The 12,527-nt window shown below is 37.4% G+C and overlaps 1 protein-coding gene across 2 annotated transcripts in view; it reads left to right on the plus strand.

The window, feature by feature from the left end:
• Window positions 1-12,527, plus strand: part of GRAMD1C (GRAM domain containing 1C) — a 99,421-nt gene that overhangs the window by 13,660 nt on the left and 73,234 nt on the right. For both annotated transcript variants that reach the window (XM_027523490.1, XM_027523567.1), the window contains one exon: window positions 11,319-11,401. The gene's annotated coding sequence lies outside the window, so the exon portion shown is untranslated. The remainder of the gene's footprint in view (window positions 1-11,318; window positions 11,402-12,527) is intronic.

Raw genomic sequence — 12,527 nt, forward strand, 5'->3', positions numbered from 1 at the left:
CAACTCCTACAGCTCAACTCCAGAAAAATAAACGACCCAATCAAAAAATGGGCCAAAGAACTAAACAGACATTTCTCTAAAGAAGACATACAGATGGCTAACAAACACATGAAAAGATGCTCAACATCACTCATTATCAGAGAAATGCAAATCAAAACCACAATGAGGTACCATTTCACACCAGTCAGAATGGCAGCGATCCAAAAGTCTACAAGCAGTAAATGCTGGAGAGGATGTGGAGAAAAGGGAACCCTCTCACACTGTTGGTGGGAATTCAAACTAGTATAGCCACTATGGAGAACAGTGTGGAGATTCCTTAAAAAACTGGAAATAGAACTGCCATATGACCCAGCAATCCCACTGCTGGGCATACACACCGAGGAAACCAGAATTGAAAGAGACACGTGTACCCCAATGTTCATCGCAGCACTGTTTATAATAGCCAGGACATGGAAGCAACCTAGATGTCCATCAGCAGATGAATGGATAAGAAAGCTTGGTACATATACACAATGGAATATTACTCAGCCATTAAAAAGAATACATTTGAATCAGTTCTAATGAGGTGGATGAAACTGGAGCCTATTATACAGAGTGAAGTAAGCCAGAAAGAAAAACACCAATACAGTATACTAATGCATATATATGGAATTTAGAAAGATGGTAACGAAAACCCTGTATGTGAGACAGCAAAAGAGACAAAGGTGTATAGAACAATCTTTTGGACTCTGTGGGGGTGGGGGAATGATTTGGGAGAATGGCATTAAAACATGTATAATATCATATAAGAAACGAATCGCCAGTCCAGGTTCGAATGAGGATACAGGAAGCTTGGGGCTGGTGCACTGGGATGACCCAGAGGGATGATATGGGGAGGGAGGTGGGAGGGGGGTTCAGGATGGGGAACATGTGTACACCCGTGGCGGATACATGTTGATGTATGGCAAAACCAATACAATATTGTAAAGTGAAAAAAAAAAAATCATAAGGGACTTAGGGGGTAAAAAAGGCAAGGTGCATGTAAACCAAGCAAGGAAGTAGGAGAAAGCATGAACTTGACAATCAATTTCTTCACTTTTTATAGTGCTGTCTAAAATGGAAACGTAGTTAAATATAAATAAAGACAGAAATGAAAAAAATAAAAATATTTGTCACTTGTATATGCATGCATGCTGAGCTGCTTCAGTTTTGTCTGACACTTTGAGGCCCCACGGACTATAGCCTGCCAGGCCCCTCTATCTGTGGGATTCTCTAGGCAAGAATACTAGAGTGGGTTGCCATGCCCTCTTCCAGGGGCTCTTTCTGACCCAGGGATGAAACCTGTGTCTCTTTGTCTCCTGCATCACAGGCAGATTCTTTACCACTGAGCCACAGGGAAGCCTATGTACAAATAAATAGTATGCCTGCTGCTGCTGCTGCTGCTAAGTCACTTCAGTCGTGTCCGACTCTGTGCAACCCCATAGACGGCAGCCCACCAGGCTCCCCCGTCCCTGGGATTCTCCAGGCAAGAACACTGGAGTGGGTTGCCATTTTCTTCTCCAATGCATGAAAGGGAAAAGTGAAAGTGAAGTTGCTCAGTTGTGTCCGGCTCTTAGTGACCCCATGGACTGCAGCCCACCAGGCTCCTCCGTCCATGGCATTTTCCAGGCAAGAGTACTGGAGTGGGGTGCCATTGCCTTCCCCTATGTTTTAGTAAAAATATTTGGATTTGATTTTTTTCTAGGTCATGGTCTAGTTTTTCTGATTGTACAGGAAATCGAAGTCTTTCTTGTGTGCTTTGTCCTTGACTTATGGTGTGATCATAGTATTGTTATTCACAGGTGAACTTTTCCACTTGTGGGGGATGAAACTTGCCACAGTCCTGGTCTATATGTACATCATGATGATTAATTAATGCTTCCCTGTAAAAATTGTTTTAAAATGCCCAAGAGGATTAATTAGTATGTTTATAACATACTCTGGCAACTTTGGAGAAGAGGCTTCCTATAATACATTGTCCTTTACAACATATCTTGACTTTTTTTCAAGCTAAAATGATATTTTGGATTTTCACTTTGGAAATTGAAAAGATTAAACTAATTTTCCAATTTCTGTTGCATTAAAGCATATTTTAGGAAATTAAAAATTTTAATTGAAGATATTGTTTGAAATATCTATGTCTCTGAACACTTTTAGACTTAATTATAAAGAATAGGAACTAACACTTTTGACAGTATGGAGAGAGGACTATCTAACTTAAAAGCTCTTTTGCTACAAAGTACCTAGAAATTCTGGATGAAATGTTACAAACATATTTGTAATCAAATGCTTTTCTGGGCTCACAGGTAGCAAGGGAAATACCTATGGGCTAAAGGAGAAGAGGGAACTGATTATCAGATTTGTGAGCATATGAATGTATGCCAAGGCAGCCCTGAGGAGTTTATTAGTCTCAGTAGCCAAAGGTTTAATGGCCACACTGGGATAGAGGATGGTGCCTTTCTGATTTGTAGAAATTAGAACTGAGAACTCTTTATAAAGCCATGTCTCTTGAAGAGTTTTACCCTCTGTGGAAGGGCAGGTTGAAGACAAGGAAGCTTATCTGTCTAAACTTGGGCTTGGGTTGGTGGGAGAAACTGGGATTTACTGTAGTTCATCTTTCATAAAGTTTTGGGACTTGGATTTAATACTTTATGAGTGAGCAGAAAGAGATTCAATAAATAGCATGTTAGTCCTTCAAAAACTTCATGTCAAAGTACCAGAGTGAGCTTCTATGACTGTAGTCATACTTTTCTCAGTCATGACATTATTTTAATTGCATTATTTCTCTGCTCAAGATGTTACTTAGTAATAAGTAGTAAAGTAGTAAAATGACCTAAAGATAGTCAGTAAAAATAAGGGTATGGAGTATTGACATCTGGAAAAAAGTGTGTGAAAGTGTTAGTCATTCAGTCATGTCCAACTCTTTGCAACTCTAAGGGCTGTAGCCCACCTGACTCCTCTGTCCATGGCATTCTCCAGGCAAGATTGCTGGAGTGGATAGCCATTCCCTTCTCCAAGGGGTTCTTCCCGACCCAGGGATTGAACCCAGGTCTTCTGCATTGCAGGCAGATTCTTTACTGTCTGAGCCACCAGGGAAGCCCATTGACATCTGAACCAGCATTATAAGTACTTTAAACATTTCCTCCTCTTATGTAGAATTAACACCTTCGTTCTATCCCTACTAACTTTTCCTTTTTTTCCTCTTTTTTTTTCCACTTGTAGTTTGAGATAAATACTATTTTTCCATTAAAAAAATTTTTTTTTTGGCTGCACTTCAGGGACCTTCATTCCCTGAATGAAGAGCTTGAACCCACACCCTCTGCACTGGAAGGTCAAGCCTTAGCCACTGGACCACCAGAAAAGTCCCAAGATAACTTAAGATTCACATGGTTCTAAGAAATAATGAGAGATTCTGTACGCTTTAAAAAGTTTTCCCTAATGGTAACATCCTGCAAAACTGTAGTACAGTGTCATAGCTAGCATATTGATAGTGATAAGGTCAAGTTTTAGAACATTTCTATCACTAGAAACATCTTTTTTTTATAGGTTACAACCCTTTTATAGACACAACCATTTTCTTTCTTCCCCTTGCCCCTACTTAACCCCTGGCAACTGCTAATTTGTTTTCTATTTCTGTAATTGTGTCATTTCAAAAATATTATATAAAGGGAATAGTATAGTTATGTAACACTTTATGTTGGCTGTTTTCACTCATCATATTTCCCTGGAGATCCATTCATTTTGTTTTCTGTACCAATAGTTCATTCCTTTTTAATGCCAAGTAACATTCCATGGTATGGATGAATTCACCATTCATCCATTGAAGAATACCTGGGCTGTTTCCAGTTTTTGATTATGATAAATACAGCTGCTGTAAACATTGATGTACAGGTGTTTGTGTGAACATACGTTTTCCTCTGGGCTATATGCCCAGGAGTGCAGTTGCTGGGTCATCTGATAGTTGCATGTTTAGTTTTACAGAACTGCCAAGCTTTTCTAGAGTGCTATACCATTGTACATTCCCACTAGCAAAGTGTGAGAGACACAGTTTCTCTGCATTCTTGCCTCCTCACTGAGGGTTTTTATCATGAAAAGGGCCCTTTTGTGTAAATCTGAATTTTAGAATATAGCCATACCTTGTTTTATTGCATTTTACTTGTTTGCATTTCACAGATACTACATTTTTTACAAATTGAAGTTTTGTACGAACCCTATGTTGAGCAAGCCTATCAGTATCATTTTTCCAACAACATTTGCTCACTTTGTGTTTCTGTGTCACAGTTTGGAACTTTTTCAATATTATATTTGTTATGGTGATCTGTGATCAATGATCATTGATGTTACTATTTTAATTGTTTTGGGGTGAACTATATAAGGCAGCCTCCTTGGTTGTGTGGCTTGTGGGATCTTAGTTCCTGGACCAGGGATTGAACCCACAACCTTGGCAGTGAAAGCTTGAAATTTTAACCACTGAACTGCCAGAGAATTCCCCAGCAGCAGGGTTTGAGAGGATTGACAGTAGCCCCTTGCGCCAGGCTTTTTTTTTTTTTTTTTCCTTTGTCAGTTTTTTTAGAGGTTTTCTAGTTTCACTGATAATTTAAAAATAATCATCTTTTTTCATTGATATTCTAATTGTTTTTGTGTTTCTGTTTCATCGATTTCTGTTCTATATGTAATCTTTATTATATATAATACTTTTTTGCTCATGTTGGGTTTATTTTGCTCTTCCTCTTCTAAGTTTTTGAGTTGGACAATGAGATTATTACTTTTCTTCTTTCCTAATGTATGCATTTAGTGCTATAAATTTGTTTCTTAGCTTTCATTGTGACCCACAGATGTTGATATATTGTATTTTCATTTTCATTCAGTTCAGTATACTTTTTTATATCCCTTGAGGCTTTCTCTTTTATCCGTGGATTATTTAGATATATGTTTTTTAGTATCCAAATGTTTGAAGATTTTTGTGCTCTCTTCCTGTTATTGATCTGTAGGTTGATTTCATTGTGGTGAAACACAATCTATATAATTTCACTTCTCTTAATTTGTTGAGATATGGCTGAAATATATTCTATCTTGGTTTATGTTCTAATACTGTGAAATGTGAACAAAATGACGTGAAAAATGACGTGTGTCGTTTCTAGAGGGGAGCCCTTAGAGTTGGTACACTATTTGCCATCTTCCTGTCCTAGGATGGTGGAGCCCTTATTAGCATATGTCCCTATGTTAGGACAGTGTGGAGCTAAGGCTTTTGCCAACCCACATTGTTCATTTATATTTAAACAAGACATAAACCCTTGTTCTTGTAAGCACTGAGACTTTGAGGTTTGCTTATTGATACAGTAGTCTAGTCTTTTATGACTAATGTACCAAGTTAATTTACTCTTTATTTTTTCACTGTATCTTATTCCAATCTGTTGCCCAAAACTGCCTTAAAAATCCGCTTCTGAGATTGTGGCATGAGCTGCCACAGATACTAATCACTGAGACTCTCCAGATCATTTTTGATTAGCTAGGTACAAGCCATTAAGACTTTTGGACTGCAAAATGCTAGCATATTGAATTTTACTGTGTTTGCATGTAGAAATGTGCACCAAAACTATTTGAATTACTTAGAGTGAGAGGGTTGTTATTTTTTTGAAAATAATATTAGAGAAAGAGGAAATTGGGATCTTTAAGGACAGATACTTAGCATTCTGATTATAATTATACAGTTAATAATACTATATTATATACTTAAAAGTTGCTGAGAAACTAGATGTTCTCACCACAAAAAGAAATGATAATTATGGGATGTGATGGAGGTGTTAGCTAGTGCTACAGTGGTAATCATATTGCAGTATATAAGTGTATTAATTAACACATTGTATACTTTAAATTCATTCAAGTATATGAATAAATAAAACTGAATAAATTTGTACAGTTAGATGTCAATTGTATCTCAAGATTTTTTTTAAATGGATAAGGACTAAATATTTTCTTCCTAGAATATGAACATTGCCTTCAGTGTAAAATAAAATGAAATAATTTTGAATAAATTATAATAGTTTTTCAAATTATGCAATTTATCTCATTAAATTTTTTAACAAATAATTTTTATTGCAGTATAGTTGCTTTACAATGTTGTATTAGTTTCTGCTGTATATCAAAGAAAATCAGTTATACATATACATATATTATCTCTTTTTTAGATTTCCTTCCCATTTAGGTCACCACAGAGCACTGAGTAGAGTTCCTTGGGTTATATTGTATGTTCTTATTAGTTATTTATTTTATACATAGTAATGTTTATTTGTCAATCCCAATCTCCCTGTTTATTTCACCCTCTTACCCCCATGGTAACTATAAGATTGTTTTCTACATCTGTGACCTATCTCTGCTTTACAAATAAGTTCATCTGTACCATTTTTCTAGATTCTACATATAAGTGGTATTATACAGTATTAGTCTTTCTCTTTCTAACTTACTTCACTCTGTATGTCAACTTAAACTTGAAATTTAATTTTTTATGTAATTTCAATTTTTATAAATTTTAGGAATTTTTAAAAATTTGAAAATAGAAAATTATACAAAGAAGAAAAGTGAAATTCCTTGTTTTCTTACCAACCAGAGAAAACTATTCTGAGATATTTCCTTCATTTTTTTCCCTTGTATGCATGTGAACTTTTTTTCCTTTGGTATAATTGGCATCAGTATGTTTTGTTGTTCAGTTGCCAAGTCGTGTCTGACTGTTTGCAACCCCATGGACTGCAGCACGCCAGGCTCCTCTATGCTCTGTTATCTCCTGGAGTTTGCTCAAATTCATGACCATTGAATCGGTGATGCTATTAATGTCTAACCATGTCATCATCCGGAGAAGGCAATGGCACCCCACTCCAGTACTCTTGCCTGGAGAATCCCATGGATGGAGGAGCCTGGAAGGCTGCAGTCCATGGGGTCACTGAGGGTTGGACACGACTGAGCGGCTTCACTTTCACTTTTCACTTTCATGCATTGGAGAAGGCAATGGCAACCCACTCCAGTGTTCTTGCCTGGAGAATCCCAGGGACGGGGGTGCCTGGTGGGCTGCCGTCTATGGGGTCACACAGAGTCGGACACAACTGAAGTGACTTAGCAGCAGCAGCAGCAGCAGCAGCATGTCATCATCTGCCATCCCCTTCTCCTTTGGCCTTCAGTCTTTCCCAGCATCAGGGCCTTTTTCAATGAGTCAGCTCTTTGTATCAGGTGGCCAAAGTATTGGAGTTTCAGCTTCAGCATCAGTCCTTCCAATGAAATTCAGGGTTGATTTTCTTTAAAATTGACTGGTTTGATCTCCTTGCAGTCCAAGGGACTCTCCAGTACCACAGTTCAAAAGCATCAGTTCTTCAGTACTCACTCTTCTTTATGGTCAGCTCTCAGATCCATACATGACTACTGGAAAAACCATAGCTTTGACCGTAATGGACTTTTGTCAGTAAAATGATGTTTCTGCTTTTTAATACGCTGTCTAGGTTTTTCAGAGCTTTCCTTCCAAGGAGCAAGCATCTTTTAATTTCATGGCTGAATCACTGTCTGCAATGATTTTGGAGCCCAAGAAAATAAAATCTGTTATTGCTTCTACTTTTTCCCATTTGCCATGAAGTGATGGGACCTGATGTCATGAGCTTAGTTTTTTGAAAGTTTTAAGCTAGCTTTTTCACTGTCCTCTTTTACCCTCATCAGGAGGCTCTTTAGTTCCTCTTCCTCATGTATTGACTCTTTTATCATTATGAACATATCTTAATCTCTAGGAATATTTCTTGCCTTTAAGTCTGTTTCAGCTGAGAGTGGTATAGGAACTCCAGTTTTCTTGTGATGACTGTCTGCATGGTGTATATATCCATTCTTTTACTTTCAGCTTCTTTGTCTTTTTGTATCTAAGTTGTGTGTCTCTTGTGGACAGAGTATAGTTGGGTCTATTTTTATCCAGTTTGACAATCTCTGTGTTTAACTTATTTATATTTATTGTATTTACAATATATATTTACATTTTAATTGGAAATTTACAAATTAATTGGAGATAACTTAGATTTACAAATAGCCATTTTGTTGTTTTCTCTGTATCTCATATATATTTTTGTTCCTCTGCTCCCCCTTTATGTGTCAAATAAATACTTTTTAGGATACCACTTCAGTTCCTCCTGATTTAAAAATGTAGTTGAGTGTTTTTAAAGGATTGCATGAGGGATTACAGTGTACATCATAACCTCTCACTGTACACTTCAGATTACTAACTTAATTCTGCTAAAATAGTGAACCTTTGTTCCATCCTAGCTCCATTATCTCTCCCCTGCCTTTATATATATATATGCCTCATATGTGTTTTATATGTATGGTACATATATATGTTTGTTCTATGTGTATATCAATTTCACTTTAATGTGTCAAAGTCTGAATCTCTTGTCTTTATCTTATTTGGGATTCATTACTCATCTTTGATTTGTACCTTGTCCTCAAATTTTGAAAAATTTGACCAGTATTTACATATTTTTCTGCCTCCCTTTTCCTTCTGATACTCTCATTACATGTATTTTGATTCACTTAATGCTGACACACAGGTCTCTGAGTCTCTTGTTTATTTTCTTCAAACGTTTTTGTTTCTGTTCTTCAAATTGGATAAGTTTTATTCATCTGTCTTTAGTTCACTGATTCTTTCTCTGCTATTTTGAATCTTCTTTTGTACCCCTCTACTGAATTTTTTATTTTGGTGACTATAGTTGTCAACTTCAGAATGTCAGGGTTTTTTTTTTTTAATTAAAAAAAGTTATTCGTTAAGATTCTCTGTTGAGATTCTCTACTTGTTTATATGAGTCACTATCATCATACTTTCCCTTAATTCTTTGAGCATTGTTCTCATTAGTTCATTGAAGATATTTTAAATAACTGCTTTGATGTCTTTGCTAAATCTAGTATCTTGGAATCATGAAAGACTCTATTGCTTGCTTTTTCTCTTCTTATTATGAGTCACATTTTCCTATTTTTTTGTTTCATATTTTTTTTGAAAATTGGAAACTTTGATAACATATTATAGCAGCTGTGGATTCTGATGGCATCCTTCCTATCCCTAAAACTTGTCATTCCTGATTTTTGTTTAGAATTTGCCTAGAGTAAATCTGTGAAATATGTTTGTCCTGTAGTGTGTGGAAACAATGATCTTTGCTCCATTTATTATCATTGTTGTTGTTTGTTTTTAAGGCTAGTTTCCTGTGTCACCCCTCGTATCAGTCAACAATTAGTCAGAAATTGTGCTTAAATACAGAGAGCCACTAAGGCTTTCTGCTTCCGCTGACAGATCTGTGTATAGATTGGGTAGTGCATTCAAAATTCAGGTCATTTTAAAATTTGTCCCTGTTTTTATGTTCCTTTGAGACTTCTTGTATTTCCATCCAGGTGTCTTGCTGAAAGTATTACTTTTGTTTCAGGTTTGGAGGACTTGTTAACAAAAGTCACTTGTTACACACAATAAACAATTTCAATATTTAATTGAGGATTAGTTGACTTAATTTCAATATACAGTCATTAAAAGAGAAATAGAAACAATAGTGAAAAGTACAGCACATACATCACCAAATTGGGCCAACCAGTGTGCACATGTGTGTGCTTAGTCGTGTCTGACTCTGTGACCCCATGGACTGAGCCTGCCTGGCTCCTCTGTCCATGGGATTTTCCAGGTAAGAATACTGGAGTGAGTAGCCATTCCCTTCTCCAGGGGATCTTCCCAAACCAGGAATCAAACCCAGATCTCCTATACTGCAGGTGGATTCTTCACCAGGGAAGCCTGACCAACATGTAGACTTAAAAACAGCCCTAAGAAATCCCATGTGACAGCTATTTGGAGTCCCAGTTGGGAAAAGGTCTTGGGCAGTACATCCACTCCATGGATAAGACCTCAAATTGCAGTTTCTGGGGCTCCCACTTATAACCCCAGACTGCAGACTGATATCATCCGTTTGCATGCAAAAATTCACCTCTGGTTTTACTTTAACATTGTTACAATGCTGTTTGTTTTATATTGTGAGTCATAGGATTTTGTCAAACCTTGCTGCAGTTGGTCAAACCTCCAGGTACTCAAGAGTTCCAAGACCCACTCCCTTTCTTATCTGAAGTGCTGCCTGACTCTCTGCTCTTGCAGGCAAGCACGGAATTTGGTCAGTGTCCAGGCAGGTTAGAAGCAAAATCAGGGGCCTGCTATCCTGCTTCTGAAGCCTGAACAAGACTTCCCGCATGTTAATTTCCTTGATACCAGGAGTGTGTGGCTAGTTTGGGATTTCTCCAATCTCTCTTGCACATGCTTGTAGCCCCTGTTCATCTAGGATTACATGAAGAGTGTATTAAGTTGATCTGTGGCTGCCTCTCCTCTACAATCTCTCTGTTAAGTCCCCTACTAATTTGACAGTCTGCTTGTTCTTGTACTAATAGAGATTTCAACCTCACACTTGCTTGGATAGCTTCCGAATTTTTCCCTTCACTTCTGGGTTGCTGCTGCTGCTAAGTTGCTTCAGTAGTGTCCGACTCTGTGCAACCCCATAGACGGCAGCCCACCAGGCTCCCCCATCCCTGGGATCCTCCAGGCAAGAATACTGGAGTGGGTTGCCATTTCCTTCTCCAGTGCACGAAAGTGAAAAGTGAAAGTGAAGTCGCTCAGTCGTGTCCGACTCCTAGCAACCCCATGGACTGCAGCCCACCAGGCTCCTCCGTCCATGGGATTTGCCAGGCAAGAGTACTGGAGTGGGGTGCCATTGCCTCCTGGGATAGGTTTTCTGTTTTCTACTCTGAATCAACTCAGCTCTGCTCTGTCAGCCTCACTGCTAGTTTTCATGGCCTGTTCCACCTTTGCAGAACTACTACACTGACCTAACTTGTGGGGAAGAATGAGTAATGGGAGCAGCCCCAGGAAAGGATGCCACAGACTTCTGATATTCATACCCAGATTCAGTAGATTTTCCTGATGAAATACTTCTCATTTTATTGTATGCCGATGGTCAATTTCCAGTCAATTGAGATGATTGTTTTTGACAGTTTTTCCCCCCCAGCTAGATGTTTGATTTTGCAGAATATTTGCCAGAGTTCTCACTCCATCATCCTGGAAGCATCCTTTACTTCCTTTTGGTGTTTTTTTTTGAAATGTTTATTTTATGTGGTTTTTCATATAAAGACGTACAGAATATTGCACAAAAAGGGTATGATTTTAAAGTCCATTTAAATTTTATTTTCTAAGATACTACAATTCAGCTCATTTAGTGATGATTATAATTAAACAGAAAATTAATTTTTTATTTTTGCAGATTTCAAGTTCCACCTATAAAGACAGGAATGAAGAGTAAAAGACAGTTTGCACATCTGCCTGATGCAGAGAAGCTGATAGCAGGTAAAAAATAAAAAAAGTCAAGAAGGTACAAAAACTCTTTTACTACCTCATCAAAATAGAGTTGATGAGTGATAATATTCATAGAATATTTAAGCCTTTATGCTCAGCAAAAACTGTTTTTCAGGATAAACAGCCTCTTATCACCTGTCATCAGACAATATAAAATGAAGTTGTATAGATATGTGTGTCATTGGCACTGTATCTGGATAGTACAATTATAGGTGGTTTTAGATTTCTACTTTGTAAAAGTCTGTATATTCCAAGTTTTATACAATGAACAGGTTTATTACAGCAGTGAGGAATAATACAAAAATTTTAAATTTTTTAAAAAGCACATATACATATTGAAAAATACAGACAAAATATTAACCAAAATTACATACCTATACAAATTAACCAGAGACCCATCCAAAGGACCATCCCTCTAGATGGGCCCATCCTAAAAGAAATCAGTCCTGAAAATTCACTGGAAGGACTGATGCTGAAGCTGAAACTCCAATACTTTTGCCACCTGATGCAAAGAACTGACTCCTTGGAAAAGACCCTGATGCTGGGAAAGATTGAAAGCAGGAGGAGAAAGGGACGAGAGGATGAGATGGTTGGATGGCATCACCAATTCTATGGACATGAGTTTGAGCAAGCTCCAGGAATTGGTGATGGACAGGGAACCCTGGTGTGCTGCAGTTCATGGGGTCACAAAGAGTCAGACATGACTGAGCAACTGAACTTAACTGAACTGATACAAATTAAAATATATAATTGGGATCATTCTGTACAAATGGCTTTAACTTTTAGATTTAACCACATATTGGATCACTGTCTTCTGAAACAAAGAATCTTTAACCTTTAATTTTAAAAAACAACTCACTGACATTTCAAATCCACAGTTTCATACTTTTATAGATTAGTTCAATTAGTATTTCTTAGTACTCAGTCTGTGCCAGAGACCATGATGTTTCTGAAGAACTTGGAGTCCCGTGGAAAAACATCATATATAAACAAAGCACTGTGATTCAGGTTATATGAACAGTTTTAGCAAGGTACAGAAGTATTATCTGGAAGTAAAGATTTAGTGTGCACCACAGTATCCTTCTAACTGATCTCTCTCGTAGTCTTACATGGCTTC

This window comes from Bos indicus x Bos taurus, chromosome 1, assembly GCF_003369695.1.
Source record: "Bos indicus x Bos taurus breed Angus x Brahman F1 hybrid chromosome 1, Bos_hybrid_MaternalHap_v2.0, whole genome shotgun sequence".
NCBI classification, from domain to species: Eukaryota; Metazoa; Chordata; class Mammalia; order Artiodactyla; family Bovidae; genus Bos; species Bos indicus x Bos taurus.